The sequence below is a fragment of the Ranitomeya imitator genome, chromosome 4 (assembly GCF_032444005.1).
Source record: "Ranitomeya imitator isolate aRanImi1 chromosome 4, aRanImi1.pri, whole genome shotgun sequence".
Lineage (NCBI taxonomy): Eukaryota > Metazoa > Chordata > Amphibia > Anura > Dendrobatidae > Ranitomeya > Ranitomeya imitator.
In genome coordinates this window covers 90002463-90010860 of record NC_091285.1, presented here as the reverse complement: position 1 = coordinate 90010860, position 8398 = coordinate 90002463, and the positions used below count along the sequence as shown (strand labels likewise).

General features: G+C 41.3%; 1 non-coding gene across 1 annotated transcript; it reads right to left on the bottom strand.

The window, feature by feature from the left end:
- Positions 1-8062: 8062 nt before the first annotated feature.
- On the bottom strand, positions 8063-8144 carry TRNAL-UAA (transfer RNA leucine (anticodon UAA)). The gene has a single exon. It is a non-coding gene; the product is annotated as a tRNA-Leu (tRNA).
- Positions 8145-8398: the final 254 nt, after the last annotated feature.

Here is an 8398-nt window from a genome sequence, read left to right as displayed (position 1 = left end):
CGTTGATGACTAGCTTCATTGGCCGAGGGTGCAACAACCTTAAGGGACGTTTGGTAGTTAGTCCAAGCTTTCAAATGCATGGTGGTTAAATGTCTATGCATGCAACTAGTATTGAGACTTTTCAGATTCTGACCTCTGCTTAAGGAAGTAGAACATTTTTGACAGATGACTTTGCGCTGATCAATTGGATGTTGTTTAAAAAAATGCCAGACTGCACTCTTTCTAGCATCGGATACCTTTTCAGGCATTGCAGACTGAGCTTTAACCGGATGGCCACGCTGTCCTCCACCAGGTTTTGGCTTTGCCACGCGTTTTGGGCAAGATACGGGCCCGGCAGATGGAACCTGTGGCGATGTTGATGCCTGCTGCGGCCCCTCCTCCTCCTCTGCTTCAGAACTGCTGCCGCCTGCACCCTGTTCCCCCAATGGCTGCCAATCGGGGTCAAGAACTGGGTCATCTAATAACTCTTCTTGTACCTCCTGCGCAACTTCGTCTGTGTCACCGTGTCGTTCGGTGGTATAGCGTTCGTGATGGGGCAACATAGTCTCATCAGGGTCTGATTCTTGATCAGCACCCTGCGAGGGCAATGTTGTGGTCTGAGTCAAAGGACCAGCATAGTAGTCTGGCTGTGGCTGTGCGTCAGTGCACTCCATGTCAGATTCAATTTGTAATGGGCATGGACTGTTAACTGCTTCACTTTCTAAGCCAGGGACGGTATGTGTAAAGAGCTCCATGGAGTAACCCGTTGTGTCGCCTGCTGCATTCTTCTCTGTTGTTGTTTTTGCTGAAGAGGACAAGGAAGTGACTTGTCCCTGACCGTGAACATCCACTAACGACGCGCTGCTTTTACTTTTACCAGTTTCACGAGATGAGGCAAAAGAGCTAGAGGCTGAGTCAGCAAGATAAGCCAAAACTTGCTCTTGCTGCTCCGGCTTTAAAAGCGGTTTTCCTAATCCCAGAAAAGGGAGCGTTCGAGGCCTTGTGTAGCCGGACGACGAACCTGGCTCCACAGCTCCAGACTTAGGTGCAATATTTTTTCCCCCACGACCACCTGATGCTCCACCACTACCACTACCCTCATTACCAGCTGACAATGAACGCCCCCGGCCACGACCTCTTCCACTAGACTTCCTCATTGTTTTAAAAACGTAACCAAACTAACGTTATTTGTTGCAGTCACACAACTTACACGGTGAGCTATAACTTCAGTATGATTTAGCTACCCCTTTACAGGTTGGTGAGACCACAGCGAAAATCAGGCCCAATGTTACACACTCTTTTTTTGGTGGCTGCAAATTAGAGAGATGCCCCACACGCAGGACTGTCACTGAAGCACAAATGTTAATATTAATGTCACACTATTATTTTTTTTTTATTTTTATTTTTTTCAGGAACACTTTAGAAACCCCCCCAAAAAAAAAAAATAGATTTTTGCAGGGAGAATTTAGAAAACAAATGTAACAAACTATATGCTTTCTATGGGCCACTGAGTGAGAGATGACGCACACAGGAATCAGGAGTGGCACACAAGCCCAGAGGCCAATATTTTTCTACCAATGATTGATGGAGTTATTTTCTCTGGTAGATTTTGGAACCCAAATCAAGGAAAAAAAATGTAGGCTTTCTATGGACCACAATTGGAGAGAGAGAGAGAGAGAGATGGCACACCCAGGAGTCAAGACTGGCACACAAGCAGAAAGGCCAATATTAATCTCCCACTGTTTTTTTTTTTTTTTTTCAGGGAGACTTTAGAAAAAAAAATAATAAAAAAAATATGATTTTATCAGGAAGAATTTAGAAACCAAATAAAATAAAATGATTTTTTCAGGGAGAATTTATAAAACAAATAAAAACAAAAATAGGCGTTCTATGGCCCACTGACTGAGAGATGACGCACACAGGAGTCAGGAGTGGCACACAAACCCAGAGGCCAATATTTTTCTACCAATGATTGATGTAGTTATTTTCTCTGGTAGATTTTAGAACCCAAATCAAGGAAAAAAAATATAGGCTTTCTATGGACCACAATTGGAGAGAGAGAGAGAGAGAGAGAGAGAGAGAGAGAGATGGCACACCCAGGAGTCAAGACTGGCACACAAGCAGAAAGGCCAATATTAATCTCCCACTGTTTTTTTTGGTTGTTTTTTTTTTTTTTTTTCAGGGAGACTTTAGAAAAAAAAATAATAAAAAAAATATGATTTTATCAGGAAGAATTTAGAAACCAAATAAAATAAAATGATTTTTTCAGGGAGAATTTATAAAACAAATAAAACCAAAAATAGGCGTTCTATGGCCCACTGACTGAGAGATGACGCACCCAGGAGTCAAGACTGGCACACAAGCAGAAAGGCCAATATTAATCTCCCACTGTTTTTTTTTTTTTTTTTCAGGGAGACTTTAGAAAAAAAAATAATAAAAAAAATATGATTTTATCAGGAAGAATTTAGAAACCAAATAAAATAAAATGATTTTTTCAGGGAGAATTTAGAAAACAAATAAAACCAAAAATAGGCGTTCTATGGCCCACTGACTGAGAGATGACGCACACAGGAGTCAGGAGTGGCACACAAACCCAGAGGCCAATATTTTTCTACCAATGATTGATGTAGTTATTTTCTCTGGTAGATTTTAGAACCCAAATCAAGGAAAAAAAATATAGGCTTTCTATGGACCACAATTGGAGAGAGAGAGAGAGAGAGAGAGAGAGAGAGAGAGATGGCACACCCAGGAGTCAAGACTGGCACACAAGCAGAAAGGCCAATATTAATCTCCCACTGTTTTTTTTGGTTGTTTTTTTTTTTTTTTTTTCAGGGAGACTTTAGAAAAAAAAATAATAAAAAAAATATGATTTTATCAGGAAGAATTTAGAAACCAAATAAAATAAAATGATTTTTTCAGGGAGAATTTATAAAACAAATAAAACCAAAAATAGGCGTTCTATGGCCCACTGACTGAGAGATGACGCACCCAGGAGTCAAGACTGGCACACAAGCAGAAAGGCCAATATTAATCTCCCACTGTTTTTTTTTTTTTTTTTCAGGGAGACTTTAGAAAAAAAAATAATAAAAAAAATATGATTTTATCAGGAAGAATTTAGAAACCAAATAAAATAAAATGATTTTTTCAGGGAGAATTTAGAAAACAAATAAAACCAAAAATAGGCGTTCTATGGCCCACTGACTGAGAGATGACGCACACAGGAGTCAGGAGTGGCACACAAACCCAGAGGCCAATATTTTTCTACCAATGATTGATGTAGTTATTTTCTCTGGTAGATTTTAGAACCCAAATCAAGGAAAAAAAATATAGGCTTTCTATGGACCACAATTGGAGAGAGAGAGAGAGAGAGAGAGAGAGAGAGATGGCACACCCAGGAGTCAAGACTGGCACACAAGCAGAAAGGCCAATATTAATCTCCCACTGTTTTTTTGGTTGTTTTTTTTTTTTTTTTTTCAGGGAGACTTTAGAAATAAAAATAATAAAAAAAATATGATTTTATCAGGAAGAATTTAGAAACCAAATAAAATAAAATGATTTTTTCAGGGAGAATTTAGAAAACAAATAAAACCAAAAATAGGCGTTCTATGGCCCACTGACTGAGAGAGAGAGAGAGATGGAACGCTTAGTACTGGCACACAAGCCCAAAGGGCAATATTAATCTCCCTTTTTTTTTCCAGGGAGAATTTCTAAAACCCAAAAAAAAAATAAAATAGGCTTTCTATGGCCCACTATTTGTGAGAGAGATGGGACGCTCAGGACTGGCACAGATGGCACGCTCAGGACAGGCACAGAAGCCCAGAGGCCAATATTAATCTCCCTTTTTTTCTGGGAGAATTTATAAAACCAAAAAAATATTTAAATAGGCTTTCTATGGCCCACTATTTGTGAGAGAGATGGCACGCTCAGGACTGGCACAGATGGCACGCTCACAACTGGCACACAAGCCCAGAGGCCAATATTAATCTCCCTTTTTTCAGGGAAAATTTATAAAACAAAAAAAAAAATTAAATAGGCTTTCTATGGCCCACTATTTGTGAGAGAGATGGCACGCTCAGGGCTGGCACAGATGGCACGCTCAGGACTGGCACACAAGCCCAGAGGCCAATATTAATCTCCCTTTTTTTCAGGGAGAATTTATAAAACCCCCCAAAAAAATAAAATAGGCTTTCTATGGCCCACTATTTGTGAGAGAGATGGGACGCTCAGGACTGGCACAGATGGCACGCTCAGGACTGGCACAGAAGCCCAGAGGCCAATATTAATCTCCCTTTTTTTCTGGGAGAATTTATAAAACCAAAAAAATATTTAAATAGGCTTTCTATGGCCCACTATTTGTGAGAGAGATGGCACGCTCAGGACTGGCACAGATGGCACGCTCACAACTGGCACACAAGCCCAGAGGCCAATATTAATCTCCCTTTTTTCAGGGAGAATTTCTAAAACCCAAAAAAAAAATAAAATAGGCTTTCTATGGCCCACTATTTGTGAGAGAGATGGGACGCTCAGGACTGGCACAGATGGCACGCTCAGGACTGGCACAGAAGCCCAGAGGCCAATATTAATCTCCCTTTTTTTCTGGGAGAATTTATAAAACCAAAAAAATATTTAAATAGGCTTTCTATGGCCCACTATTTGTGAGAGAGATGGCACGCTCAGGACTGGCACAGATGGCACGCTCACAACTGGCACACAAGCCCAGAGGCCAATATTAATCTCCCTTTTTTCAGGGAGAATTTCTAAAACCCAAAAAAAAAATAAAATAGGCTTTCTATGGCCCACTATTTGTGAGAGAGATGGGACGCTCAGGACTGGCACAGATGGCACGCTCAGGACTGGCACAGAAGCCCAGAGGCCAATATTAATCTCCCTTTTTTTCTGGGAGAATTTATAAAACCAAAAAAATATTTAAATAGGCTTTCTATGGCCCACTATTTGTGAGAGAGATGGCACGCTCAGGACTGGCACAGATGGCACGCTCACAACTGGCACACAAGCCCAGAGGCCAATATTAATCTCCCTTTTTTCAGGGAGAATTTCTAAAACCCAAAAAAAAAATAAAATAGGCTTTCTATGGCCCACTATTTGTGAGAGAGATGGGACGCTCAGGACTGGCACAGATGGCACGCTCAGGACTGGCACAGAAGCCCAGAGGCCAATATTAATCTCCCTTTTTTTCTGGGAGAATTTATAAAACCAAAAAAATATTTAAATAGGCTTTCTATGGCCCACTATTTGTGAGAGAGATGGCACGCTCAGGACTGGCACAGATGGCACGCTCACAACTGGCACACAAGCCCAGAGGCCAATATTAATCTCCCTTTTTTCAGGGAGAATTTCTAAAACCAAAAAAAAAAATAAAATAGGCTTTCTATGGCCCACTATTTGTGAGAGAGATGGGACGCTCAGGACTGGCACAGATGGCACGCTCAGGACTGGCACAGAAGCCCAGAGGCCAATATTAATCTCCCTTTTTTTCTGGGAGAATTTATAAAACCAAAAAAATATTTAAATAGGCTTTCTATGGCCCACTATTTGTGAGAGAGATGGCACGCTCAGGACTGGCACAGATGGCACGCTCACAACTGGCACACAAGCCCAGAGGCCAATATTAATCTCCCTTTTTTCAGGGAAAATTTATAAAACAAAAAAAAAAATTAAATAGGCTTTCTATGGCCCACTATTTGTGAGAGAGATGGCACGCTCAGGGCTGGCACAGATGGCACGCTCAGGACTGGCACACAAGCCCAGAGGCCAATATTAATCTCCCTTTTTTTCAGGGAGAATTTATAAAACCCCCAAAAAAAATAAAATAGGCTTTCTATGGCCCACTATTTGTGAGAGAGATGGGACGCTCAGGACTGGCACAGATGGCACGCTCAGGACTGGCACAGAAGCCCAGAGGCCAATATTAATCTCCCTTTTTTTCAGGGAGAATTTATAAAACCCCCAAAAAAAATAAAATAGGCTTTCTATGGCCCACTATTTGTGAGAGAGATGGGACGCTCAGGACTGGCACAGATGGCACGCTCAGGACTGGCACAGAAGCCCAGAGGCCAATATTAATCTCCCTTTTTTTCTGGGAGAATTTATAAAACCAAAAAAATATTTAAATAGGCTTTCTATGGCCCACTATTTGTGAGAGAGATGGCACGCTCAGGACTGGCACAGATGGCACGCTCACAACTGGCACACAAGCCCAGAGGCCAATATTAATCTCCCTTTTTTCAGGGAGAATTTCTAAAACCCAAAAAAAAAATAAATAGGCTTTCTATGGCCCACTATTTGTGAGAGAGATGGCACACTCAGGACTGGCACACAAGCCCAAAGGCCAATATTAATCTCCCACTGTATTTTTATCAGGGAGAATTTATACACCCCACAAAAAAAAATACAGAAAAATGAAAAGGCTTTCTATGGCCCACTATGTGAGAGAGATGGCACACACAGGGATGGCACTCTAGCAGAAATGCCAAATTGCCAATCTTAATCTCCCACCAAAAAAAAAAAAAAAAAAAAAACAGGGAATGTCCTACAATTACTATCTCCCTGCCTGCAGTAATCTCAGCCAGGTATGGCAGGCAGCTACTATCTCCCTGCCTGCAGTAATCTCAGCCAGGTATGGCAGGCAGCAATAAGGAGTGGACTGATGCACAAATGAAATAAAAAGTGTGGACAAACAAAAAAGATAGCTGTGCAGAAAGGAAGGAACAAGAGGATTTGTGCTTTGAAAAAAGCAGTTGGTTTGCACAGCGGCGTACACACAGCAATGCAGCTATCAGGGAGCCTTCTAGGGCAGCCCAATGAGCTACAGCGCTGAGGGGAAAAAAAAAAAAAAAAAAACTTCCACTGTCCCTGCACACCGAGGGTGGTGTTGGACAGTGCAAATCGCTGCAGCACAAGCGGTTTTGTGGTTAATGGACCCTGCCTAACGCTATCCCTGCTTCTGACAAAGCGGCAGCAACCTCTCCCTAAGCTCAGATCAGCAGCAGTAAGATGGCGGTCGGCGGGAACGCCTCTTTATAGCCCCTGTGACGTCGCAGACAGCAAGCCAATCACTGCAATGCCCTTCTCTAAGATGGTGGGGACCAGGACCTATGTCATCACGCTGCCCACACTCTGCGTTTACCTTCATTGGCTGAGAAATGGCGCTTTTCGCGTCATTGAAACGCGACTTTGGCGCGAAAGTCGCGTACCGCATGGCCGACCCCGCACAGGGGTCGGATCGGGTTTCATGAAACCCCGACTTAGCCAAAAGTCGGCGACTTTTGAAAATGTTCGACCCGTTTCGCTCAACCCTAGTGTTGACAAACCTTAATTACATTATAGCTTAGGGCTGCAAGTATTGGGGGAAGGAGACATATTGTATCAAATACAGGACAGGGCAAAAGTACATATCATGACAGACATGTCTCTAAATATTAGGAAAAAAACATGTTAGCAAAATCATAAGAATAAGTACAAAAACATTTCAAGACCGCATAATACTGGCAGCAGTGGGATTAAAGCATATGCTAATTTTGTATGTTAGCTTATGTATAAGAATAAGATAAAAAGGTATTAAGGAACTCTTACTACTGGCAGCAGTGGGATTTAAACCTACAGGTCTGTTGTAAAATGGTTAAGTCTCTAAACAATAGGAAAAAACAATGATTCTATCAACTGTCTTTTCCTAAACAGAAACCCACACACTCATGCAAATACAAAATCATTTGAATTAGATCAAAATGTTCTGAAGACCTACTGGCAGCAGTGGGATTTGAACCCACGCCTCTGAAGAGACTGGAGCCTTAATCCAGCGCCTTGGACCGCTCGGCCATGCTACCTTAATATACTACATGAAAAAAGCTTCCTTAGAGTAAGTTTAGTGAATTTTCCTACATTTTAACTTCTTCAAGGTGGAAAATGGATAGGTCTCTAAGCAAAAATGAATTATTCTATCTACTGTCTTTTGCAAAACAGCAAAGCATGCACTCATACAAATACAAAATAATAAAGCACATGCTAATTTTTCTATTAGCAAAATCATAAATATAAGCTAAAAAGTTTCAAAGTCAAAATACACTGGCAGCAGTGGGATTTGAACTCACGCCTCCAAAGAGACTGGAGCTTAAATCCAGCGCCTTAGACCACTCGGCCATGCTACCTTTTTCAGCATGATTTTTACGATTCCTTATCTTAACTGAAAACCGCAAAATTATACAAATACAAAAGATTAAATCACATGTTAATTTGCATGTTAGCAAAATCATAAGAATAAGTACAAAACATTTCAAGACCGCATAATACTGGCAGCAGTGGGATTAAAGCATATGCTAATTTTGTATGTTAGCTTATGTATAAGAATAAGATAAAAAGGTTTTAAGAAACTCTTACTACTGGCAGCAGTGGGATTTAAACC